Raw genomic sequence first — 27,930 nt, 5'->3', positions numbered from 1 at the left:
ATCTATCTACCATCCTCCTCCCCACTCTCCCTTACCTCCTTCCTTTCTCCATCTCTCCCTTTCTTTACTCTTTTTTCTTAAAAAAATATTCGCTGAACACTCGGTCCTAAGATATACAATGGTAAACAAGAGCAATAACATATAATGTCCACTCTCATAGGTGCCTGTTCACTAGTAAGACTTAATTTTAAACATTTAGGGTCAGAGCATGACTGGAAATTTTTGGGAAAAAAATAGACATAATCTCCATTATGTCAATATATACACAGTACAAAATTTGCATTTCATATTGTTTATTTACCAAAGAAAGTGGACTTGATATCTACCATAGATCTATACAGATTCACTTATGCTATTTTAAAAGATAATCAGAATAAATTTCTTATGTATATCTATTTACCTAAGTCTTGATTTGCTAGAGTTAGAAGAATCTGGAAACCTGGAAAAAAAAATATTTTTGGTAATCTTTATGGATGTAGGAATCATTTGTATAGGCCATATAATCAAGATACCCACTATTAATTAGATATGACATGTTGACAATGTAGATCCTGTCCCACTCTGTGGTATAAAAAAGAAGTCCCATTTGAAACATAAACATCTAAGCTGATAAAATATTTACCTTGTAGATATGTATACATACAGAATAAGAACAATATTTTAGTCTATTACATTGCATAAAAATTCCAGAAAACAAATTAACTTTCCATAAATATATTTGTTCTTTCAATTAAGATGTTTAATTAAATTAGAGCTTTCTAGAAGTAAAGCAGTTTTACCTTAATTTTATTTCTTAGAGGGAGATGTTGGAGATACAAATATTTTGTTTAATGTTTTAAGTGGTTGTTGATTTTCCTAAAAATTAAAGTAGGTCAAGGAAACACACTGCTCACAAGTACACGGTGGATCAGGCTGTCTCTTGCATAAGAAATTTCAAGTATTGAGACAGTATTTATGTACTGAGAAGATAAATTTGACTTGTTGCTAGCAGCAATAAAAAAGCAACTATTTAAGCAAACCCACTTTCCAGGAGCAGCTGAAAGATTTCTTTGAAAATGATTGGACATGGCACTTAGCAAATAACATTACAATTAGGTATATTTTCCACAAAATAAAAACAGTTCCCCAAGGCTCCCTGTGAATGTGTGTGTGCACGCCTTGAATTCAACCTGATTCTCAGAAGCATTCACTTTGTGGGGATGTTTTTGAAATTAAAAATTGAAAATTAGGGGATACAGGTCCTGCCTAACCAAGAGAGCTGAGGAAATTCACAAGCCTTGAACAAAAGGAAGTGGTAATTACTTTTTTGTTTTTAAGAGATAGTTATATTTGGGTGAAGGTATTCTTCTTTCCAAAGACATAGAAATAGGATTTCGGTCATTAAGTGATTTTACAGCTATGTTTTCTTATTTGTTGCAATATTAAATAAAGCCTGGAATGTTGAACCAGGCATAAGGGTTGAAGACACCCCACAGGTCAATGATATCAACAAAACTATGCGAAGAGGAATAGGAAAGATACTGTCAACACAAAATATGACTTAAAATCCATTTCTATAAATTTTAAGTTTTTTTAATGTCAAACTTTCAAAATATATAATTTTACAAATAATATATTTATATGAATTTTAAAATATTTCCACTGTCCCCATTGGGTTGAAGTTGAAATGAATCTCCCTACTGACCTCAGAAAATCATTGATCATAGTCCCTTCCCTCCATGAAGATCTCTTCATAAACACTGCTTTCATTTGAAGGCAATATTTAATAGCTGCTCCATATGAGCCAGGCATTGTGATTGGGAGATAACAGGGAAATTTATTAGTTTAGAAGTACACATTTTTGCATATTTCCAAGCCATAAGTTAAAGCACTAAGGCCAGATGGAGAAATTAGCATGAAGGTTGGAAAGCAATCTTTGGGTAGCAACAAAAGTTTTCCCAATGAATTTGAAAGTTTGTCTCTAGGCATGTGGTTACTCTATATGCATTCATTTAGGGGGAAGAAAAATGCAACATGCTTTAATGAGGCCAGTTTGCATGAAGGTACTCTGCTCACTCCAGAAAAGTGACCAAAAAATACTTTTCCATTATATTTAAATTATTTTTTCAGTTGAAGTATAGTTGACTTACAATGTTGTGTTAGTTTCAGGTATACAAGAAAAAGATTCAGTTATGTATATATAAAACTGAATATGCACATATATTCTTTTTCAGATTCTTTTCCATTAGAGGTTATTACAAGATATAGAATGGATTTCATGTGCTAGACAGCGGGTCCTTGATGTTTATCTATTTTATATATAATATTGTGTGTATGTTAACACCAACCTTTTATTTTATTTATTTATTTATTTTTTTGAGACAAAAGCCTTCTATGAAGAAGACTTGCACCAATCAATTGTCCTAAGCAGAATAGAATTTAATGGTTAAAAAAGTTTTAATGCCAGATTGGCTGAATTTGAATATTTAGGCATCTATTAGCTCTTTGAGCTTAGAAATTTATCAGTCTCTTTGTTCTTTACATACTTATTATTTGGGAAAATATGATACATATATATTATAGAGTTAAAATAATATGTATATTATTATCAACTCATAAATGAGTTGATACATAGGAAATACAGAGACACAGTCAGCATACAATGTATTTTAATGTAAAAAGGGATTCTTCGAGGAAATTCTGATTCCTTCAGTCTTCTGTCTGCAAAGGGCACATTGCATGTTTGTGAAGAGTTTGTTGCACTAATTTTACAAAGGAGAGTTAGACTGAATAACAGTTAGGCATGTGTACACAGATAAATGCTTTTAAATTTTAAAATGGAAATTAGTACCAGATTGTCCAACTTAAAGCTACAAAGAAATAGAGAGGTTCAGTTAAGAAACTGGATCTGTGACTCTACTCAAATGAGCACAGGAAAGACCAAGGAACAGAGAGAATGTCAGGGGCACAGATGTGAGAGACACTTGCAGAAAATTTACAAACTCTTAGAGGAGGTTGAGGTACAACAGACTATGCTATGGAGGCACTGAAAAATAAAGATTTTTTTTTTTCCTAAGAGATAGCCTTTTTAAAGAGTAATAATATGAATAATAAAATTTATAGAACATGTTCAGTATTTTTTAAATTGTAGACCTGAATTGTCTTCTTTACTTTAGATATGGATTTCTATATTTTAACTAGTTAGTTCTATTAGAGAAACTTAGACTATAAGAAGGAAGAACTATGTTAATCTTGATGAGGGCAGAGTGAGAAAATACATTAAGCCACTAATTAAAAAAATTTAAACTTCAGTTGAATTAGCATATTGGGGGACTTTTTTTTTTTTTTTCCCCTTAGAGGTTCAACCCTCTATTTTTGGAAGAAACTGAGGAACCTCTCCATGGTTCAGTGGAAAGGTCTTCCCATCAAGCTTTTCCAGCTAGGAAATTACAAGGTTATGGAATAAAGGTGAGCGTCTTAACATACAGAAGAAGCTGTATTTGGAAAAAATGAAATTGCCTGTGCATTTATTGTCTTAAAAAAACTTTTAGCCTGTGACATAGAAAACCCAGGTGTGTAAGTCTGGATTGTCTTCCATTTTATAGTTTTCTTGGAAGCTATGATTCAAGGCCATCTAAGTTCTTCACTTAATGGCATATATACCCTCTTCTGAAGCTTAATAAAGCCTCTAACTCTACTTCCAAAGTGAACTGATATGTCCACCACTTGACCCCTTATTGATAGTTACAGCACACAGCATCTTGGGAAGAATATGTCTTTCAGATCTCTAAAGACTTTAGGTGTCTTTGAGTTTGAGCAATTAACTACTCAGAGGCTGAATTTCTTAATCCCTAAATATAACTAATACTTATCTTGCAGAATTGTTTTGAGGATCAAATAAGATTATGTTTTACAATGCCTGCTGTGCTATTGATAGCTTTTATTTATATAATGGGTTTTCCCGATGTCTCAGTGGTAAATAATTGGCCTGCAATGCAGGAGATGTTCAGGAGACACTGCTTCAATCCCTGGTCTGTAACATCTCATAGAGGAGGAAATGGAAACCCACTCCAATATTCTTGCCTGAAAAATCCCATGGGCAGAGGAGCTTGATGGGCTATAGTCCATGGGTCACAAAAAGTCAGACATGACTGGACGAGTGAACACACACACACATTTACAGAACAGGTTTATTTTTCAGTTTTTTTTTTTTTTTTTAATTGTAGGCACAGATGATTATACCCAGGAAGAGCAATGGGGAGGGAAGGAGCAATGAATGAGAAAGTTCACACTTGTGAATGGCTCATTAGGCGGATCCCAGACAACAAGGTTCCTGAGAGGATTTGGAACTTTAAATGTGATGTGAATACACCCACTCAAATTATTCACACAGCAAATATTTATTAAGCATGAATCTTGAGCAGACAAAAGAGACACTTTGAAATGGATGGATTCATGGTCTCAGTCAAATGAAAAGATCTAAGAAGTCAGAATTCTAAAGGAAATAAACTGGAAGTATTGGAAGTGAGGACCAAAGCATGAGTTTGTTTGAGATTGAGACTATGGAGGAAGGACTGCAGTTAATAGAAATAATAAGATCTAAAATCCCTGGTGGCTCGGATGGTAAAGAACCTGCCTGCAATGTGGGAGATGGGTCAGGAAGACCCCTGGGTCAGGAAGATCCCCTGGAGAAGGGAATGGCAACTCACTCCAGTATTCTTGCCTGGATAAGGAAGCCTGGCAGGCTACAGTCCATTGGGTCACAAAGTTGTACACAACTGAGCTACTAATACTCTAATAAAGTAGGGTTAACATCTTCTTTTAGGCTTTGTGGACCAAGAGTAAAATTTGCATATATAACTGTGGTACTCATAAAACTATTTAAAAATATAGAAACTGTCTTTGGCTCATGGGCCTTACCAAATATTGCAGCAAGCTAGATTTGGTCCATTGGTTGTAGTTTGCCAACCTCTGGTATAAAATGTGATTATGTGACATGTGTTAGTAGTAGGAGGAAAATCAAATGAACAAAAGAAGAGAATTCAAGAATCTGAGAGACTAGAGTATTTGAGGCAGGAGAAAACCATCCTTCACTAGTGGGTTTCTGAGTAGACCAGTGGGACCAGTAAAGTCTTCAGTTCAGTCACTCAGTCATGTCCAACTCTTTGTGACCCCATGGACTGCAGCATGCCAGGCTTCCCTGTCCATCACCAACCCCATCATCAGTAAAATCTTGCTAGGGACAATTTATTAACATGAATACTGGCTACTCCAACCTGTTGAAAGTCAAGGAAGATTAGAAAATGGAAACCTTCAGGGAGAGAAGAGCCCTGGAATAGATCCAGACACAGGGAGAGTTCTGACACAAGGATTGAAGGGCCCAGAGGTGGAGGTGGGGATGGTGCAATGAATCTTCCTAGCAGAGGGATGTGACTCTGTGTGAAGACACAACAAAAATGCTTCTTAAGATGTTTACTGAGATGTCATGTGAAGGAGTCCAGCTGAAATAAAAGAGTAAAGAATCCAGTGGAATGACTGGGTAAATGCAAATAAGTGTTCCTCATTCAGTACACTTTTAACTAAGTTTTCCTTCATTTAGATTGGGTACAAATTGAGGTTGCAAGGGTTATTCTTTGGCTATGTCCATATTTCTCATTTGGAACAAAAATATGATGGAAGGTTTCTAGTGTTTCTGCACCCCTATCTACCACCTTCCCTAAGAAAATTCTTACTTCTGGGTTCAGATAGTGGCAATCCCTTGCTGATTGCAGTGAATCTTCCCTTATAATTCATATAATACATGAATAATCCTCACCACTGTTCTTACACATTAGTCCATACTGCTGCCCCACACTTCTCCAGCCCTGAAGGGAATCTTACCATTGGGCAGTAATCTGGGAAAGCTGGTTCAGCTTGTGTCACAGTTAGGAGCAGGGTGTCTCAGACTCTATATGTAACATGATGTCTCTTTAAACATGCTCACATGAACTCCTCTGTTGTGCATTACTAGTCAAGCCTTCTAACATGTTCATGAAAGGTTGTTGTTGAATCACGTGAAGACACCGGGATTCTTGGCCCCCAGAGGAGAAGAATTCAATCCGGGGCCAGAGACGAGGCTTGATCACTCAGAGCTTTTGTGTAATAAAGTTTTATTAAAGTATAAAGGAGATAGAGAAAGCTTCTGACATAGGCATCAGAAGGGGGCAGAAAGAGTACCCGCTTGCTGGTGTTAACAATGAAGTTATATAATCCAAAGAATGTCTGGAGGTTGTAAAGACCTCATCAGACCTACTCCCATAATTTACATTTTAAGATAACACTGTCCTCAGGCAGGATACATCCTTGCAAAGACCAGGTCTACTCCCATAATTTACATTTTAAGATAACAGAAGGTTTAATCCAAAGACTGTCCTTAGGCAGGATACATTATTGTTATATAATCCTAAGGAATGTGGAGAAAGAAAAAAAGTTTGTCCTTTCTTCTTCCTTGAGAATTCCAGACCTCTCTCTCCTTGGGGACCCCTAGACTCCCTATCAACCTGCCTAGGAAATGACTCTCTCATTCCCCCCTTTTCTTTTAGGAGAATTATGTTGCCTAGGGAAAAGGGGTGTCGTTCTCGTTCCATAACTGCTTCCAAGCTGACAAGGGGCGTTGTGCCTAAATTGGTGAGGCAACATATTCTCCTAATCCTCATATTGAGGATATCTGATCCAGGGGCCCCAAATAGTAGTTGGAGGAAGTTGCAACAGTAGCAGGAGCTTGAGCAATCATTTGTAACTTAAAAGCTTCCATGCGGCTAGAAACAAATTCAGTTATACAGTTACAGATGCAGGCAACATAGTCATTAAAACAAGTTAAAATCGAAATTAAAAGTCACATTATGTACACAGTTAAAGTGCAAAGTGTTGCACCAGTCCATTTTAGTGTTGGTAGATGTCATCAGATGAAGAAGAGGCATCGCATGTGATTGTTGTCAAAGGTATTCACAGACTTGGAGAAAGTCTTTTCCTTGAAGTGGAGATGTCCACCTCCAGAAGCCTTCTACTGATGAAGAGGGGAGTGCTCCACAGACCCAGCAGTTAGACCGATTGTGGAATGCAGTGTAGGAGTGAGCTCAGGACAGGAAGGCATTGTCTTGAGGATCAAACAGCAGACTCAGGATATTTGGAGTCAGCAGAAGTAAGCTCACATAGGTTATCAGGTCCATCTAAAAGGTACAAAGTCAGAGCATTGAAAGTAAAGACATAAAATGAAGTCACTTAATTTAGGTCAGGGTGCCACCTCTTAACTCGAGTGTGATGTACCCATGAATCAATTCCTGGCACTTTGACAGCTGTGGGAGAAGAAAGAATAACCTGGTACGGACCTTCCCAGAGAGGCTTGAGGGATGGGCCTCCAGATCCCAATGTTTTTATAAGGACCTCGGTTCCTGGCTCAAATAGAGGCTTGCTTGTCTTGGAGGCTGGGTCAGGAGTCATCTCCGGGAGTTCTGTTAATGCCTGTTGAAAAGCTGATAGCTGAGTTACATAATTAGTTAATTCCAAGGCTTCAGGGTCTATAACAATGTCTGTGTGTAAGAAAGGCCTTCCATAAGTACATTCAAAGGGGGACAGTTCGAGCTCTCATTAAAGCTTATGGGTAGAACTTTAATCCATTTGTCCTGCGTCTCTTGAGTTAATTTGAGCAGATGTTTTTGATAATGTCATTAGCTTTTTAAACTTTTCCGGAGGATTGGGGTCTCCAGGAACAGTGTAAGTGATATTCTATTCCTAGAGCTTTAGATACCCCCTGAGTTACAGCAGCTTTAAAGGCAGAGCCATTGTTACTCTGAAGGCTCTGTGGCAGCCCAAACCTGGGGATAATTTCATGGATTAAAATCTTTATAACCTCCTTAGCCTGTTCACTACGATAGGGAAAAGCCTCAATCCATCCAGTAAAGGTATCTACCCAAACTTGTAAGCAAGAATATCCATTAGCTTTTGGCATAAGAGTAAAATCAATTTCCCAATCCTCTCCAGGATACTTCCCCCTTCGTTGTAATCCAGATTTTGCTAGCTTTTCAGTCTTTGGGTTATTTTTTTGATAATATTCTTTAAAGTTTTCATTACATTTTTACCTTCAAACAAACAAGAAGCCATTTGGTAAGTACTCTCGGCTCCCAAATGAAAACTCTGATGTAAACCCTTAAGAATTTTCCACTGAGCATTTTCAGGAATTATTAATCGTCCATCCTCGGACTGTAACCATCCTTTATCAGTAATCTTTGCTCCTCGTTTCTCATATCTTTCTAATTCTTCCTCAGTATATTGTGGTTTTTCCTGTTTCACAGGACCTGTCCAGATCAAAGGCATCTGTAGTGAAGGGGTTTCATAAAGTGCCACTTTTCTGGCTTGACAGTCAGCCAGCTGATTACCTTCAGTATTTTACTCCCATCCCTGCTGTGCCCTTTGCAGTACATAACAGCTACTTCTTTACAACAATATATAGCAGTTAAAAGTCTCTCAATCTCTCTGAAATGCTTAATAGGTTCTCCTGTTGCTGTTTTAAACTGTCTCTCTTTCCATATTGCAGCATGAGCATGTAAAGTCAAATAAGCATACTTAGAATCTGTGTAGATATTTACCCGCTGCCCTTTGCTTAACTCTAGAGCTTGGGTCAGGGCCACAGGCTCCACTAACTGGGCACTGGTTCCAAGGGGGAGAGATTTTGCTTCCAAAACCTGTTCAGCAGTCACCACGGCGTAACCTGCTTTATGCTTTCCATCCCAAAAAAAAGAACTGCCATCTGTAAATATTTCCATGTCAGGATTGTCTAATGGGGTATCCTTTAGATCCTCCCAAGCTGCATAGTTTAAAGTTAGGAATTGAGAACAATCGTGATCAGGTGTTTCATTTTCCTTCTCAGGAAGGAAAGTGGCAGGATTTAGATTTCCACAAACTTCAAGCTTAGTTACTGGTCCTTCTAAAAACAATGACTGATATTTAAGAAGCCTACTGTCTGCCATCCAAATATTAACCTTAGAATTTAAGACTCTACTCATATCATGAGAAGTCAGTACAGTAAGGTTTCATCCATTAATTATTTTTAAAGCTTCAGGTGCTAATAAAGCCGCTGCCCCAATTACTCTTAGGCAGTGGGGCCACCCACGTGAAACTACATCTAATTCTCTGCTTAGATAAGCAATAGGTTGCTGGTGAGGCCCTCAGGGTTGTGTCAAAACTCCCAATGCCACACCTTTTCTTTTAGTGACAAACAAATTAAATTTTGACCCTGTGGGCAAGCTCAGAGCTGGAGCTTGCAGGACAGCAGTCTGAAGAACCTTAAAAGCCTTTTGAGTTTCTGGAGACCAAAACAGTTTGTAGGTTTGGGCCTGCTGAGTTTCAGCTATAAGTTTATATAAAGGCCGGGCAAGTTCCCCATAACCCAGAATCCAAATGCAACAGTAACCTGTGATTCCCCAAAATCCTCTCAATTGCCTTAAAGTCATAGGTAGGGGATGATTTAGTATAGGTTTAATTCTCTCAGGGCCTATGGACCTAGTCCCTTCTGATATGATTAGGCCCAGATATCTAACCGACTGTTGACAAAGCTGAGCCTTTTCTCTTGATGCCTTGTAACCGAAGCCTGCCAGAAAGTTTAAGAAATCTTCTGAGGCTCGCAAACAAGCTTCCTCTGTCTCAGCACAGAGCAAAATATCATCTGCATATTGTAACACCACCGCTTCAGAGCTATTAAAGTTTTGTAGATCCCGTGACAAACTTTGTCCAAGTAAGTGAGGACTATCACGAAATCCCTGAGGCAAAACTGTCCAAGTTAACTGAGAAGCTGGCTGTGTAGGGTCTTCAAAGGCAAATAGAAATTGACTTTCTTCTGCCAAAGGCACTGAATAGAAGGCATCCTTTAAATCAATTACTGAGAAATATTTGGCCCGTTCAGGAATTTCAGACAATAGAGTATAAGGATTAGGCACCATGGGGTGTAAAGGAACTACAGCCTCATTTATTATTTGTAAATCTAGAACTAGTCTCCATTTACCATTCGATTTCTTTATACCAAAAATAGGAGTGTTGCAAGGACTGTTATAGGGAATTAATAGTCTCTGCTCCTTTAAATTTTTGATGATGGGTTTTAACCCTTCCTTAACTTCAGGTTTCAGTGGATATTGCTTCTTATGTGGAAATACGTGTGGGTCTTTGAGCTTAACAACTACAGGAATAGCATTTTGTTCTCGACCCACAGATTTTCCATCAGCCCATACTCTAGGATTTACATTTTGTTCAACTACAGGGAGAGAAAGGAAGGGCTCCATATTCATGAAAACAGAGGCACGGACCTTGCTCAGTATACCCCTTCCCAAAAGGGGTGAGGGAGATTCTGGCACGATCAGAAACTCGTGTGAAAACAGCACAGAATCCCAGTTGCAAGATAAAGAATAACTGAAATAATACCTTTTGATTCATCCAGACAGTCCCATTATGGAAGCGGATTGGGAAGAATGTGGACCAGGGGCTTCAGTAAGCACAGAATAAGTTGCCCCAGTACCTAAAAGGAAATCGACAGATTGGCCCCCCACAGTTATTAATACCCGTGGTTCCTCAGGTGTAATTAGGATGGGAGCTTGTGTGGGGACCTTCAGTCCTGATTGTCTTGAGAGTCCAACCCCAGAGACCTACACCTCTGGGGGCAATCTCTCTTCCAGTGTGGTCCTTTGCAGACTGGACATGGAACCGTGGGCAGCTTAGAGGCCTGAGGGAAATCCCGCTTGAGGTGCCCCTCCTTTCCACAGTAATAGCAAGCCCATCCCTTTTCACCTGGGCCCCTCTGGGCATTTTTCTCAGGCTGTTTAAGAACGTTTTTCATAGCCATGGTGAAGGCTTCCGCCTTTTCCTTTGTCTTTTTTTGCCTTTCTTTCTTTTCCTCATATTCCCTACCATAATAGACTGAGCCAGTTGTAACAGAGTATCTAAAGACTGATTTGGCCCATACATCCATTTTAATAGCTTACGGCGGATATCTGGAGCCGACTGAGTGAGAAATCTATCCTTTAAGATCACTTTTCCCTTTTCAATTTCGGGATCAATCTCAGTGAACCTGCGAAGGGCTTCTCTCAGTCTATCTAGGAATTTACCAGGAGCTTCCTTCTCCTCCTGTTCTATGTCTGTCAATTTGCCATGGACGTGAGTCTGAGTGAACTCCTGGAGTTGGTGATGGACAGGGAGGCCTGGCATGTTATGATTCATGGGGTCGCAAACGACTGAGCGACTGATCTGATCTGATCTGATCTGAAAGGCTTAGAACACGCCTGCCTAAGTCCTTCAAGAATACATCTAACAAAATGACTCTGATCCCATCTTCCTTTAGCTGTGTTGTAGTCCCAGTCTGGTTCTATAGTTGGGACTGCCTGATTCCCCGTGGGGAGGGCCGCTATCTCGTTCTCCCTCTTCCCTACTGATTCATTACCAAGACATTCATTTCCATAAGCAATTGCTTTTCCCAAAACTTTTTCTAAAGTCTTTTTTTCCAAAAGTCTTTGACTCGGGAGTCAGCGTTTGTCCCAAGATATACATCACATCCTTCCAAGTGAGGTCATAAAGCAGAGTAACACCTTTAAAAGCTCTAATATATTTTTCTGGGTCCTCTAAATAGTCTCCTAGATCCTCCTTGATTATTTGTATTTCTTGATAAGAGAAAGGCTTATTAACTCTCACAGACTGATTATTTCTCCCAGTGGGTGTTTTGTAAAGAGGCAACAGCTTGTGTGGCTATTCCTCAGTCTCTCTGGCTGCTCTGCGCATATGATCACAGGGATAGAATGGAGAAACCTGTTTTTCTTTTTCTCTTTGTCTCCTGTCCTCCATCTCATCTCTCACTTCCATGGTCTGAGTTTCTACTGAAACCAGAGTAGTCTGAGGTCATACTGAGACAGGAGTTGTTTGGACCTCCATGTGGGTAGTTTGAATCTCAGTTTGACTTTGAGTCAAACTGTGCCTCCAGGTATGGGGGCAAAGTAAGAGGACAGGAGGGAGCGGAAGGTTTCACGCCCAAATCTATACCCTTAGGACATAAGTCTGGCATATTTCACAGAGAGAAAAAGGGCAACACATATGCTACTTCTACCCATTTCCCTTGTTCCTTACAGAACCGGTCTAATTGTAGAACAGTATTATACTTAAGAGACCCTCCAACTGGCCACCGTTTGCCATCCTCCAATGGATACCATGGCCATACAGTATCACATAGGAAGACCAGTTGTGTCTTCTTTAAGCCTGGGGATCAAATCTATCCCAGTTTTTCAGGATACAGTTCAAAGGAGTGAGGCTTGAATTGTTAGCTCCCATCTGTAGGAGAGAAAAAAAGCAACCAGCGCCATTTTTTTTCTACCGGAGGCATCCCTCCCTGCTCTAGATGGGGGTGTAGACAGACATTAAACCAAAAGTTTTTCCTTCCTGGTCGGACTTAGTCTGTCCCTTACCGACGCAGGCGCAGTCCGCGTCCCTTCCGGTTCTACCACCGAGATGGGGTGGGGATGTACCAGGGGTAGACTTGATAGCATCCCTACTTGACGTCCAGCTCTTCACCTTTAACCTTGCTTGCCTCTGATGTCACCTGGGGTGAATCAAAGTAACCTTCCAGAATGCCTCCCAAGCTAAGACTACTAGGGGAAATATACATCACCTGAGTGCCTGTGCACGACCATAAGTATTTCCTGACTACAATAAGACCGACGCGAACATAAAACTGAGATGTTCTTTCCAAGCATCACCACACAAGTATAACAGCCCCCTCTGATCCACTAAGAGCCTGTGTTACCAAAGGAAAAAACCCATTGCAGTCCCAATCTGAGTAACCTTTAACCTCAGAGATGTTCTGGGAGCTAGAGCTCCATCTAGCCTCTGAACTTTTGATTCCTAGCGAGGCTAAGCGCTTTCTTGACTACCACTCCAAGTTTGGGACCTAAGCCACAGTATACAATAACAGTATAGATCACAAGTCCCTTGAAAGTCTATGATCCAATAGATTAGGTTAGTACTTCTAATTCCCAAGGAATTATGAAATGGTCAAAGAGACCGAAAAGTTTGACCGAGAAAGGAGGGTTTGGTCCACACACTTTGTCCATTTCTGGTCGGTTCCCAAAGGAGACATTGGGTGCCTCTTGGCATTGGCAGGTCGGTATAGCGCCCCAACAGGTTTCTGCCATAAGCCGTATGAGATCACCGTGGAACCGCAGAGCAGGGCTCCTTACTTGCTTCACGCAGGGCATGCCATTCATTCACACAAGCACACCGTAGAGTTAGTAAAGCACAGCAGAAAACGTGTTCGCTAAGAGAACAAAGAACTAAAGCTCCAAGCATCCTTACCTTGTCCTGAAGGATCCCAGACGAGCCCCCAAGATGAAAGGTTGTTGTTGAATCACGCGAAGACACAGGGATTCTTGGCCCCCAGAGGAGAAGAATTAAATCCGGGGCCAGAGATGAGGCTTGATCACTCAGAGCTTTTGTGTAATAAAGTTTTATTAAAGTATAAAGGAGATAGAGAAAGCTTCTGATATAGGCATCAGAAGGGGGCAGAAAGAGTACCCATTTGCTGGTGTTAACAATGAAGTTATATAATCCAAAGAATGTCTGGAGGTTTTAAAGACCCCATCAGACCTACTCCCATAATTTACATTTTAAGATAACACTGTCCTCAGGCAGGATACATCCTTGTAAAGACCAGGTCTACTCCCATAATTTACATTTTAAGATAACAGAAGGTTTAATCCAAAGACTGTCCTTAGGCAGGATACATTATTGTTATATAATCCTAAGGAATGTGGAGAAAGAAAAAAAGTTTGTCCTTTCTTCCTCCTTGAGAATTCCAGACCCCTTTCTCCTTGGGGACCACTAGACTCCCTATCAACCTGCCTAGGAAATGACTCTCTCATTCACCTTATCTTATAACTTTGGAGATAGGGTTCTGTCACTGTGTCAAATTCTTCAGTTCAGTCACTCAGTCATGTCTGACTCTTTGCGATCCCATAGACTGCAGCATGCCAGACTTCCCTGTCCATCATCAACTCCCAGAGTCTACTCAAACTCATGTCCATCACATCAGTAATGCCATCCAACCATCTCATCCTCTGTTGTTCCCTTCTTCTCACGCCTTCAATCTTTCCCAGCACCAGGGTCTTTTCCAGTCAGATCCTTGGGACTTTTCAAATTATGTTCCTATGATATCAGCTGTTAGAAAGTTTTTGGTGGCTTTCCTTGCTTTGGAAGTAACTTTTTTTTTCTTAGATATTGCTTCTTTCCAGTGAGCTAGTTCCTATAATTATAACTGCTCCCTTTTAATTTATTGTCTCAGAAAGGTAATGTCCTTATCAGTAATATATATCTCAATGTCTGGTCCTCCAGACCCGAATTAGTGGTGTTTGGATAGAATAGATTAGTCACAACATATTGAATGACTTGGGGGAAGAGATGGGACATCTCAGTTTTGCATAAAATTTGATTCAAATTTTAAAAATAGGATATAGACTAAAAAATCTCTTTAGATACAAAAAAAGCTTCCTTTCTTCATCACTCTATAACAGACACATTGGAGAGATATTCAAGAGGGTGCTGTAGGAATATCCTGAATTCACCTCCTCATATGAACACAACAAATAAAACAACTACATAAGAAAAAAATTCCTCTGAAAGAGACCTTAGAACTGGATAAGGAGTCTTCACAACAAAGAGTAAAAGGACAATAACAAGAAGATAAAAAGAAATATGGTCACAACAAGAATAAGACCATATCTCAGGCATTGTTATTGCTGTTGTTACTCAGTCTCTAAATTGTGTCTTACTCTTTGTGACCTCAGGGACTGCATCACACCAGGCTTCTCTGTCCACCTCTATCTCCTGGAGATTGCTCAAATTTATGTTCAATGAGTCAGTGATGTGATCTAACCATCTCACCCACTGCAAACCCCTTCTCCTGTTGCCTTCAATCTTTCCCAGCATCAGCATCTTTTTCAGTGAGTTGGCTCTTCGTTTCAGGTGGCTAAAGTATTTGAGCTCCAGCTTCACCAGCAGTCTTCTCAATGAATATTCATTCTTGATTTCCTTTAGGATTGAGTGGTTTGATCTTCTTGCTCTCCAAGGGACTCTCAAGAGTCCTCTCCAGCACCACAATTCTAAAAGATCAGTTCTTTGGTGCTCAGGCTTCCTTATGAACCAACTCTCACATTCATACATGACTACTGGAAAACAAACAAACAAACAAACAAACATAGTTTTTATCCTATAGATATTTCTTGGCAAAATGTTTCTTTTGTACGAGTGTTTCTACTTTTTAATATGCTGCCTATTTTTGTCAAAGCTTTCCTTCCAAGGGGCAAGTGTCTTAATTTCATGGAAGCAGTCACTGTTCACAGTGATTTTGGAGCCTAAGAAAATAAAGTCTGTCACTGTTTCCATTTTTCTCCATCTATTTGCCTTGAAAGGACCAGATGCCGTGACCTTGGTTTTTTGACTGTTGAGTTTTAAGCCAGTTTATTCACTCTCCTCTTTTACCTTCATCAAGAGGCTCTTTACTCCCTCTTCACTTTCTGCCATTAGAGTGGTATTATCATTTGCATATCTGAGGTTGTTGATATTTCTCCCAGCAATCTTGATTCCTGCTTGTGATTCATCCAACCTTGCATTTCAAATGATGTATTGTGCATATAAGCTAAATAAGCAAGTTGACAATATACATCCTTGTCATACACCTTTTCCAATTTTGAAGCGGTCAGTTATTCCATATCTGGTTCTTACTGTTTCTTCTTGATCTGCTTACAGGCTTCTCAAGAGAAAGGTAAGGTGGTCTGGTACTCTCATCTCTAACAATTTTCCACAGTTTGTTGTGATACACATAGTCAAAGGCTTTAGTGTAGTCAATGAAGCAGAAGTAGATGCTTTTCAGGAACTCCCTTTATTCTCCATGATCCAATGACTTTTTGCAATTTGATCTCTTGTCCCTCTGCCTCTTCAAAATCAAGCTTCTACATCTGGAAAATTTCAGTTCACATACTGCTGAAGCCTAGCTTGAAGGAGCTTGATTATAAGGTTGCTAGCATGTGAAATGATTGCAATTGTATGGTAATTTGAACATTCTTTGACATTGCCTTTCTTTGGGATTGAAATGAAAACTGACCTTTTTCAGTCCTGTGACCACTGATGAGTTTTCCAAATTTTCTGACATATTGAGTCAGCACTTTAATAGGATCATCTTTCAGGATTTTAAATAGCCCAGCTAGAATTCAGTCAACTCCACTACCTTTGTTCATGGTAATACTTTCTAAGTCCCACTTGACTTTAAACTCTAGGATTTTCAGCCCTAGGTGAGTGACCACACCATTGTAGTTATTGGATTTTTTTTGTATAGCTCTTTTGTGTATTCTTGCCACCTTTTTTTAAATTTCTTCTATTTCTGTTAGGTCTTTATCATTTCTGTTCCTTATTGTGCCCATACTTATATGAAATGTTTCTTTGATATTTCCAATTTTCTTGAACAGATCTCTAGCTTTTTCTGTTCTATTTTTCCTTTATTTCTTTGCATTGTTCAAAATGGCTTTCTAATCTGTCCTTGCTATTCTCTGGGACTCTGAATTCAGTTGAGTATATCTTCCTCTTTCTTCCTTGCCTTTCACTTCTCTTCTTTTCTCAGATATTTGTAAATCCTCTTCAGACAATTCCTTTGCCTTCTTGCATTGCTTTATCTCTCTTTTTTCTTTTAATTGATTAATTTAATTGGAGGCTAATTGCTTTACAATATTGTGGTGGTTTTTGCCATATATTGACATGAATCAGCCACAGGTGCACATGTGTCCCCCCATCCTGAACCCCCCTCTCATCTCCCTCCTCACCCAATCCCTTTGGGCTGTCAGAGAGCACTGGCTTTGAGTGACCTACTTCATGCATTGAATTTTCACTGGTCACCCATTTTACATATGGTAATATACATGTTTCAATGCTATACTCTGAAACCATTGCACCATTGACTTCTCCCACATAGTCCTAAAGTCTGTTCTTTACAACTGTGTCTCTTTTGCTGTCTTGCATACAGGGTCATTATTACAGTCTTTCTAAATTACATATATATACACACACACTTCATTGGTGTTTCTCTTTCTGAACTACTTCACTCTATAAAATAGGCTCCGGTTTCATTTACCTCATTAGAAATGACTCAAATGCATTCTTTTTTATAGCTGAGTAGTATCCCATTGTGTATATGTACCACAATTTCCTTATCCATTCATCTGCTGGTGCACGTCTAGGTTTCTTCCAGGTTCTAGCTATTATAAACAGTGCTGCAATGAACATTGGGGTACATGTGTCTCTTTCCATTCTGGTTTCATCAGTGTGTATGCCCAGAAGTGGGATTGCTGGGTCATATGACAGTTCTATTTCAAGTTTTTTATAACTCTCTACATTGTTCTCCTCAAAGATTGTACTAGTTTGAATTCTCACCAACAGTGTAAGAGGGTGCCCTTTACCCCACACCCTTTCCATCATTGACAGTTTGTAGACTTTTTTTTTAAATTATATTTTATTTTTAAACTTTACATAATTGTATTAGTTTTGCCAAATATCAAAATGAATCCACCACAGCTATACATGTGTTCCCCATCCTGAACCCTCCTCCCTCCTCCCTCCCCATACCATCCCTCTGGGTCGTCCCAGTGCACCAGCCCCAAGCATCCAGTATCGTGCATAGAACCCGGACTGGCAACTCGTTTCATACATGATATTTTACATGTTTCAATGCCATTCTCCCAAATCTTCCCACCCTCTCCCTCTTCCACAGAGTCCATAAGACTGTTCTATACATCAGTGTCTCTTTTGCTGTCTCGTACACAGGGTTATTGTTACCATCTTTCTAAGTTCCATATATATGCGTTAGTATACTGTATTGGTGTTTCTCTTTCTGGCTTACTTCACTCTGTATAATAGGCTCCAGTTTCATCCACCTCATTAGAACTGATTCAAATGTATTCTTTTTAATGGCTGAGTAATACTCCATTGTGTATATGTACCACTGCTTTCTTATCCATTCCTCTGCTGATGGACATCTAGGTTGCTTTCATGTCCTGGCTATTATAAACAGTGCTGCGATGAACATTGGGGTACACGTGTCTCTTTCCCTTCTGGTTTCCTCAGTGTGTATGCTCAGCAGTGGGATTGCTGGATCATAAGGCAGTTCTATTTCCAGTTTTTTAAGGAATCCCCACACTGTTCTCCATAGTGGCTGTACTAGTTTGCATTCCCACCAACAGTGTAAGAGGGTTCCCTTTTCTCCACACCCTCTCCAGCATTTATTACTTGTAGACTTTTGGATCGCAGCCATTCTGACTGGTATGAAATGGTACCTCATAGTGGTTTTGATTTGCATTTCTCTGATAATGAGTGATGTTGAGCATCTTTTCATGTGTTTGTTAGCCATCTGTATGTCTTCTTTGGAGAAATGTCTATTTAGTTCTTTGGCCCATTTTTTGATTGGGTCATTTATTTTTCTGGAGTTGAGCTGTAGGTGTTGCTTGTATATTCTCGAGATTAGTTGTTTGTCAGTTGCTTCATTTGCTATTATCTTCTCCCATTCTGAAGGCTGTCTTTTCACCTTGCTAATAGTTCCCTTTGATGTGCAGAAGCTTTTAAGGTTAATTAGGTCCCATTTGTTTATTTTTGCTTTTATTTCCAATATTCTGGGAGGTGGGTCATAGAGGATCCTGCTGTGATGTATGTCAGAGAGTGTTTTGCCTATGTTCTCCTCTAGGAGTTTTATAGTTTCTGGTCTTACGTTTAGATCTTTAATCCACTTTGAGTTTATTTTTGTGTATGGTGTTAGAAAGTGTTCTAGTTTCATTCTTTTACAAGTGGTTGACCAGATTTCCCAGCACCACTTGTTAAAGAGATTGTTTTCAATCCATTGTATATTCTTGCCTCCTTTGTCAAAGATAAGGTGTCCATATGTGCGTGGATTTATCTCTGGGCTTTCTATTTTGTTCCATTGATCTATATTTCTGTCTTTGTGCCAGTACCATACTGTCTTGATAACTGTGGCTTTGTAGTGGAGGCTGAAGTCAGGTAGGTTGATTCCTCCAGTTCCATTCTTCTTTCTCAAGATAGCTTTGGCTATTCGAGGTTTTTTGTATTTCCATACAAATTGTGAAATTCTTTGTTCTAGCTCTGTGAAGAATGCTGTTGGTAGCTTGATAGGGATTGCATTGAATCTATAAATTGCTTTGGGTAGTATACTCATTTTCACTATATTGATTCTTCCAATCCATGAACATGGTATATTTCTCCATCTATTAGTGTCCTCTTTGATTTCTTTCACCAGTGTTTTATAGTTTTCTATATATAGGTCTTTAGTTTCTTTAGGTAGATATATTCCTAAGTATTTTATTCTTTCCGTTGCAATGGTGAATGGAATTGTTTCCTTAATTTCTCTTTCTGTTTTCTCATTATTAGTGTATAGGAATGCAAGGGATTTCTGTGTGTTGATTTTATATCCTGCAACTTTACTATAGTCATTGATTAGTTCTAGTAATTTTCTGGTGGAGTCTTTAGGGTTTTCTGTGTAGAGGATCATGTCATCTGCAAATAGTGAGAGCTTTACTTCTTCTTTTCCAATTTGGATTCCTTTTATTTCTTTTTTGTTCTGATTGCTGTGGCCAAAACTTCCAAAACTATGTTGAATAGTAATAGTGAAAGTGGGCACACTTGTCTTGTTCCTGGCTTTAGAGGAGATGCTTTCCATTTTTCACCATTGAGGATAATGTTTGCTGTGGGTTTGTCATATATAGCTTTTATTATGTTGAGGTACGTTCCTTCTAGACCTGCTTTCTGGAGAGTTTTGATCATAAATGGATGTTGAATTTTGTCAAAGGCTTTCTCTGCATCTATTGAGATAATCATATGGTTTTCATTTTTCAATTTGTTAATGTGGTGTATTACATTGATTGATTTGTGGATATTGAAGAATCCTTGCATCCCTGGGATAAAGCCCACTTGGTCATGGTGTATGATCTTTTTAATGTGTTGTTGCATTCTGATTGCTAGAATTTTGTTAAGGATTTTTGCATCTATGTTCATCAGTGATATTGGCCTGTAGTTTTCTTTTTTTAATGGGATCTTTGTCAGGTTTTGGTATTAGGGTGATGGTGGCCTCATAGAATGAGTTTGGAAGTTTACCATCCTCTGCAATTTTCTGGAAGAGTTTGAGCAGGGTAGGTGTTAGCTCTTCTCTAAATTTTTGGTAGAATTCAGCTGTGAAGCCATCTGGACCTGGGCTTTTGTTTGCTGGAAGATTTTTGATTACAGTTTCAATTTCCGTGCTTGTGATGGGTCTGTTAAGATTTTCTATTTCTTTCTGCTCGAGTTTTGGAAAGTTGTACTTTTCTAAGAATTTGTCCATTTCTTCCACGTTGTCCATTTTATTGGCATATAATTGTTGATAGTACTCTCTTATGATCCTTTGTATTTCTGTGTTGTCTGCTGTGATCTTTCCATTTTCATTTCTAATTTTATTGATTTGATTTTTCTTCCTTTGTTTCTTGATGAGTCTGGCTAATGGTTTGTCAATTTTATTTATCCTTTCAAAGGACCAGCTTTTGGTTTTGTTGATTTTTGCTATGATCTCTTTTGTTTCTTTTGCATTTATTTCTGCTCTAAGTTTTAAGATTTCTTTCCTTCTACTAACCCTGGGGTTCTTCATTTCTTCCTTTTCTAGTTGCTTTAGGTGTACAGTTAGGTTATTTATTTGACTTTTTTTCTTGTTTCTTGAGGTGTGCCTGTATTGCTATGAACTTTCCCCTTAGGAGTGCTTTTACAGTGTCCCACAGGTTTTGGGTTGTTGTGTTTTTATTTTCATTCGTTTCTATGCAAACTTTCTTTTTTGATTTCTTCTGTGATTTGTTGGTTATTCAGCAGCGTGTTGTTCAGCCTCCAAATGTTGGAATTTTTAATAGTTTTTCTCCTGTAATTGAGATCTAATCTTACTGCATTGTGGTCAGAAAAGATGCTTGGAATGATTTCTATTTTTTTTGAATTTACCAAGGCTAGCTTTATGGTCCAGGATGTGATCTATCCTGGAGAAGGTTCCATGTGCACTTGAGAAAAAGGTGAAATTCATTGTTTTGGGATGAAATGTCCTATAGATATCAATTAGGTCTAATTGGTCTATTGTATCATTTAAAGTTTGTTTCCTTGTTAATTTTCTGTTTAGTTGATCTATCCATAGGTGTGAGTGGGGTATTAAAGTCTCCCACTATTATTGTGTTAATGTTAATTTCTCCTTTCATACTTGTTAGCATTTGTCTTACATACTGCGGTGCTCCCGTTTTGGGTGCATATATATTTATAATTGTTATATCTTCTTCTTGGATTGATCCTTTGATCATTATGTAGTGACCTTCTTTGTCTCTTTTCACAGCCTTTGTTTTAAAGTCTATTTTATCTGATATGAGTATTGCTACTCCTGCTTTCTTTTGGCCCCTATTTGCATGGAAAATCTTTTTCCAGCCCTTCACTTTCAGTCTGTATGTGTCCCGTTTTGAGGTGGGTCTCTGGTAGATACCATATGTAGGGGTCTTCTTTTTGTATCCATTCAGCCAGTCTTTGTCTTTTGGTTGGGGCATTCAACCCATTTACGTTTAAGGTAATTACTGATAAGTATGATCCCGTTGCCATTTACTTTATTGTTTTGGGTTTGATTTTATACACCGTTTTTGTGTTTCCTGTCTAGAGAATATCCTTTAGTATTTGTTGGAGAGCTGGTTTGGTGGTGCTGAATTCTCTCAGCTTTTGCTTGTCTGAAAAGCTTTTGATTTCTCCTTCATACTTGAATGAGATCCTTGCTGGGTACAATAATCTGGGCTGTAGGTTATTTTCTTTCATCACTTTAAGTATGTCTTGCCATTCCCTCCTGGCTTGAAGAGTTTCTATTGAAATATCAGCTGTTATCCTTATGGGCATTCCCTTGTGTGTTATTTGTTGTTTTTCCCTTGCTGCTTTTAATATTTGTTCTTTGTGTTTGATCTTTGTTAATTTGATTAATATGTGTCTTGGGGTGTTTCGCCTTGGGTTTATCCTGTTTGGGACTCTCTGGGTTTCTTGGACTTGGATGATTATTTCCTTCCCCATTTTAGGGAAGTTTTCAACAATTATCTCTTCAAGTATTTTCTCATGGTCTTTGTTTTTGTCTTCTTCTTCTGGGACCCCTATGATTCGAATGTTGTAGCGTTTAATATTGTCCTGGAGGTCTCTGAGATTGTCCTCATTTCTTTTAATTCGTTTTTCTTTTATCCTCTCTGATTGATTTATTTCTACCATTCTATCTTCTAATTCACTAATCCTATCTTCTGCCTCTGTTATTCTACTATTTGTTGCCTCCAGAGTGTTTTTAATTTCACTTATTGTATTATTCATTATATATTGACACTTTTTTATTTCTTCTAAGTCCTTGTTTAACCTTTCTTGCATCTTCTCAATCCTTGCCTCCAGGCTATTTATCTTTGATTCCATTTTTTTTTTAATTTTATTTTATTTTTAAACTTTACATAATTGTATTAGTTTTGCCAAATATCAAAATGAACCCGCCACAGGTATACATGTGTTCCCCATCCTGAACCCTCCTCCCTCCTCCCTCCCCATTCCATCCCTCTGGGTCGTCCCAGTGCACCAGCCCCAAGCATCCAGTATCGTGCATCGAACCTGGACTGGCAACTCGTTTCATACATGATATTTTACATGTTTCAATGCCATTCTCCCAAATCTTCCCACCCTCTCCCTCTCTCACAGAGTCCATAAGACCGTTCTATACATCTGTGTCTCTTTTGCTGTCTCGTACACAGGGTTATTGTTACCATCTTCCTAAATTGCATATATATGCGTTAGTATACTGTATTGGTGTTTTTCTTTCTGGCTTACTTCACTCTGTATAATAGGCTCCAGTTTCATCCACCTCATTAGAACTGATTCAAATGTATTCTTTTTAATGGCTGAGTAATACTGCATTGTGTATATGTACCATTTTAATTTCAAGATTTTGGATCAATTTCACGATCATTATTCGGAATTCTTTATCAGGTAAATTCCCTATCTCTTCCTCTTTTTTTTGGTTTGGTGGACATTTATCCAGTTCCTTTATCTGCTGGGTATTCCTTTGTCTCTTCATCTTTTTTAAATTGGTGAGTTTGGGATGTCCTTTCTGTATTCTGGCAGTTTGTGGAGTTCTCTTTATTGTGGCATTTCCTCACTGTGTGTGGGTTTGTACAGGTGGCTTGTCAAGGTTTCCTGGTTAGGGAAGCTTGTGTCGATGTTCTGGTGGATGGAGCTGTATTTCTTCTCTCTGGAGTGTAATGAAATGTCCAGTAATGAGTTATGAGATGTCTATGATTTTGGGGTGACTTTGGGCAGCCTGTATCTTGAAGCTCAGGGCTGTGTTCCTTTGTTGCTGGAGAATTTGCTTGGTATGTCTTGCCCTGGAACTTGTTGGCCCTTGTGTGGTGCTTGGTTTCAGTGTTGGTATGGAGGCGTTTGATGAGCTCCTGTCAATTAATGTTCCTTGGTGTCAGGAGTTCCCTGGAGTCAGGGTTTGGACTTAATCCTCCTACTTCCAGCTATCGGTCTTATTTTTACAGTAGTTTCAAAACTTCTCCTTCTATACAGCACCATTGATAAAACATCTACATTAAAGATGAAAAGTTTCTCTACTGTGAAGGTCACTCAGAGAGCTTCACAGCGTTACATGGAGAAGAGAAAAGAAGAGGGAGGAGGGAGTTAGAGGTGATCCAAATGAGATGAAGTGGAATAAATAGTGGAGAGAGTGGGCTAGCCAGTAGTCACTTCCTTATGTGCACTCCACAACTGGACCGCTCAGAGTTGTTCACGGAGTTATACAGAGAAGAGAAGAAGGAGGAAGGAGACAGAGGTGGCCAGAAGGATAAAAGGAGGAAATGAAAAGGAGGGAGACAGATCCAGCCAGTAATCAGTTCCCTAAGTGTTCTCCACCGTCTGGAACACACAGAAATTCACAGAGTTGGGTAGAGTAGAGAGGGGTTATGGAGGAGATACAGGCGACCTGGTGGAGAAAACAGAGAGTCCAAAGGGAGAGAGAGCAGTCAAGCCAGTAATCTCGCTCCCTAGTGAAAAATGGGTCCTGAAGATTGGGTTCTTAAAGGTACAAAATTGGTAACAAATACATAAAAGCAAAAATTAAAAATCTAGAGTAGAGTTTGGAATTTCAAAAATATGATGTTAATGAAAAGAAGAAGGAAAAGAAAGAGAGAAAAAACGAATAAAGAAAAACAAACAAGATCGTGAAAATTATAAAGAAACTACAGGTACAAAATTGATAACTAATACCAAAAAGCAAAAATTAAAAATCTAGAGTAGAGTTTGGAATTTCAAAAATACCATGTTAAAAAAAAGAAGAAGAAAAATAAAGAGAGAAAACAAACAAACCAACAAAAACAATGTCACAAAAATTATAAAGAAAATACAGGTACAAAATTGATATCAAATACCAAAAAGCATAAATTAAAAATCTTGAGTAGAGTTTGGAATTGCAGATATACAATGTTATAAAAAAGAAGAAGAGAAAGAAACAGAGGGGGAAAAAAAAGTCACAGAAATTAAAAAAAAAAACAAAAAAACTATAGGTACAAAATTGATAACATATACCAAAAGGCTAAAATTAAAAATCTAGAGTAGAGTTTGGAATTTCAAAAATACAATGTTAAAGAAAAGAAGAAAAAACAAAGAAACAAAACATGGTCAAAAAATTATAAAATATATATATGAAGATTGCTGAAGAAGAAAAAAAAATGGTCTTTTTTTTTTTTTGCAAAGTAATAGGTTATAAAAGTGAAAATTAAAAGACAATAGAGGACTTAAAATTTTAAAAAAAATAATTAAAAAAAAAGAAAGAAAGATGATTGTAAAAATAGTAAAAATATATCTAGGTCTTTCTCTGGTTTTGTTGTGAGTATTGTGGGTTCAGTTCATTTTTGGCTAGTTCCTTGGTCCGACTTATATTTCTCAAGATCTATAGGCCCCTTCCTATGTAGTCAGTAGTAACCACAGGGTTTTAATCTATGGCCTGTAGCTTCCAAGGCATTTCCCTCTGTTATAGCTTCTTCTGTTTGCTGGTCTCTTCAGTGTCTGGTTTCCGCCCTGACACAAAGGGGATGGTGGAGGACACTTTTTTTTTTTTTTTTTTTTTAGGCTCACTTGTTCAGTCGCGCTGTGGGGAGGGAGGGAGGGATGCTGCAAACAGATAACACTGGCGTGCGCGCGCAGTGCCTCAGCCACACTGGGTCTGCCCCCGCTCACGGCGCGTGTATCCTCCCTGCCCACACTGTTCGGGCTCTAGTTTGTTCCGCTGGGAACAATCAGAGGCCGGCCCTGGGCTGACCTCCCACGTCCAAGCCACTCAGGTTCAGGCACTCAGGTAGTCCTCAGAGGCGCAGACTCGGTTGGGCCTGCATTTTGTGCTCTTCCCAGGTCCGAGCAGCTCAGGTGATGAGGTGTTTGGCGAGCGCCAATGCTGTGACTTATCGCCTCCCCGCCACTCGGTTATCTAGGTGTGCACTGGCACACCTTCTCAGGCAGATGTTGACCGTCCAGACCCCCAAAAAGTTTTAGTTAGCAAAGAAGCCTGCTTATAGTTTTATAGATAGTGTCTCTCTGGGGCTGCAATTGCCCCCTTCCAGCTCTGGCTGCCTGTCACTGGAGGGGGAAGGTCTGCAGCCGGCTGTCTCTGTTCAGTCCTTTGTTCCGTGCGTGGGCCTGGCGGTGTCTTAGGTTAGGGCTGGCTTTTTGCATGGTAGATATCCCACAGTCTGGTTTGCTAGCCCAAATTATTTCGCTCAGATAGCTCTCAGGACATTTGGGCCAGATTCTTACTCTAAGCGACGCAGCCCGCGCCGTGCTTCCCTGCCCAGCCCCCGCTTGCTAATGGTGTGTGCAGGCATCTGCGCTGCTTCTCTGCTGGGGGAGTTACTGTAGGGCTCACAATCTGTGATTTTTAATTGTTTATTTATCTTTTTCTCCCTGTTATGTTGCCCTCTGTGCTTCCAAAGCTTGGCACAGATTCGGCAGTGAGAAGGTTTCCTGGTGTTTGGAAACTTCTCTCTTTTTAAGACTCCCTTCCCTGGATGGAACTCCGTCCCTCCCTCTTTTGTCTCTTTTTTTGTCTTTTATATTTTTTCCTACCTCCTTTTGAAGAGTTGGGTTGCTTTTCTGTGTGCCTGATGTCCTCTGCTGTCATTCAGAAGTTGTTTTGTGGAATTTACTCGACGTTTAAATGCTCTTTTGATGAATTTGTGGGGGAGAAAGTGTTCTCCCAGTCCTACTCCTCCGCCATCTTGGCTCCTCCCCCGCAGTTTGTAGACTTTTTGATGGTGGCCATTCTGACCAATGTGAGATGATACTTCATTGTGGTTTTGATTTGCATTTGTCTAATAATGAGAGATGTTGAACATCTTTTCATGTGCTTATTAGCCATCTGTATGTCTTATTTAGAGAAATGTCTTTAGTTATTTGGCCCACTTTTGATTGGGCTGTTCGTTTTTCTGGTATTGAGCTGCATGGGCTGCTTGTATAGTTTGGAGATTAATTCTTTGTCAACTGTTTTGTTTGCTATTATTTTCTCACATTCTGAAGGCTACCTTTTCACCTTGCATATAGTTTCCTTCATTGTGCAAATGCTTTTAAGTTTAACTGGTCCCATTTTTTAATTTTTGTTTTTATTTCCATTACTCTGGGAAGTGGATCATAGAGGATCCTACTGTGATTTATGTCAGAAGAGGTCTTGCCTATGTTTTTCTCTAAGAGTTTTATAGTTTCTGGTTTTGCATTTATATATTTAATAAATATTATAGAAAGTGTTATAGTTTCATTCTTTTATAGCTGGATGACCAGTTTTCCCAGTGACACTTGTTAAAGAGATTGTCTTTTCTGCATTGTATATTTTTGCTTCCTTTGTCAAAGATAAGGTGTACACAGGTGTGTGGATTTATCTCTGGGCTTTCTATTCTGTTTAACTGATCAATATTTCTGTCTTTGTGCCATTACCGTACTCTCTTGAAGACTGTAGCTTTGTAGTATTGTCTGAAGTCAGTCAGGTTGATCCCTCCAGTTCCATTCTTCTTTCTCAAGATGGATTTGGCTATTCGAGGAATTTTGTGTTTCCATGTAAATTGTGAGATTATTTGTTCTAGTTCTGCGAAAAATACCATTTTTTGCTTGATAGTGATTGTGCTGAATCTGTAAGTTGCTTTGAGTAGTATACTAATTTTCACCATATTTATTCTTCCAATCCACGAACATGGTATATTTCTCCATCCATTTGTGTCATTGATTTCTTTCAACAGTGTTTTATAGTTTTCCATAGATAGGTCTTTTGTTTCTTTAGGTAATTTTATTCCTAAATATTTTACTCTTTTCATTTCAAAGTTGAATGGGATTGTTCCTTAATTTCTATTTATCTTTTTTTCATTGTTAGTGAATAGGCAAGCCAGGGATTTCTGTGTATTAATTTTATATCCTTCAAATTTACTATATTCATTGATTAGCTCTGGTAATATTCTGGTGGTATCTTTAGGATTTTCTATATAGAGTACCATGTCATCTACAAAAAGTGAGTTTTTCTTCTTCTTTTCCAATTTGGATTCCTTTCATTTCTTTTTCTCCTCTGATTGTTGTGGCTAGACTTCCAAAATTATGTTGAATAGTAGTGATGATAGTGGGCACCCTTGTCTTGCTCCTGACTTTAGGGGAAGTGCTTTCAATATTTTGCCATTGAGGATAATGTTTTCTGTGTTAAAATCATATATGGTTTTTATTATGTTGAGATATGTTCCTTCTATGCCGGCTTTCTGGAGAGCTTTTATCATAAATGGGTGTTGATTTTGTTAAAGGCTTTCTCTGCATCTA

General features: G+C 38.8%; 1 long non-coding RNA gene across 4 annotated transcripts; it reads right to left on the bottom strand.

Moving 5' to 3' along the window:
• Positions 1–6,111: 6,111 nt before the first annotated feature.
• LOC129619580 (uncharacterized) lies at positions 6,112–14,581 on the bottom strand. Of its 4 annotated transcripts, none has more exons than XR_008697941.1 (4): positions 13,339–14,529; positions 10,429–10,522; positions 7,347–7,497; positions 6,112–7,187 (listed from the first exon to the last, which is right to left on the bottom strand). It is a non-coding gene; the product is annotated as an uncharacterized LOC129619580 (long non-coding RNA). The 4 variants fall into 4 exon arrangements; XR_008697939.1 differs by having other exon boundaries at positions 7,347–7,479; positions 13,339–14,503; XR_008697938.1 differs by lacking the exon at positions 10,429–10,522 and having other exon boundaries at positions 7,347–7,479; positions 13,339–14,190.
• Positions 14,582–27,930: the final 13,349 nt, after the last annotated feature.

Source organism: Bubalus kerabau, chromosome 9 (genome assembly GCF_029407905.1).
Source record: "Bubalus kerabau isolate K-KA32 ecotype Philippines breed swamp buffalo chromosome 9, PCC_UOA_SB_1v2, whole genome shotgun sequence".
NCBI lineage: Eukaryota > Metazoa > Chordata > Mammalia > Artiodactyla > Bovidae > Bubalus > Bubalus kerabau.
Note: the sequence above shows the minus strand (reverse complement) of the source record. Positions and strands in the feature narration are given on the sequence as shown.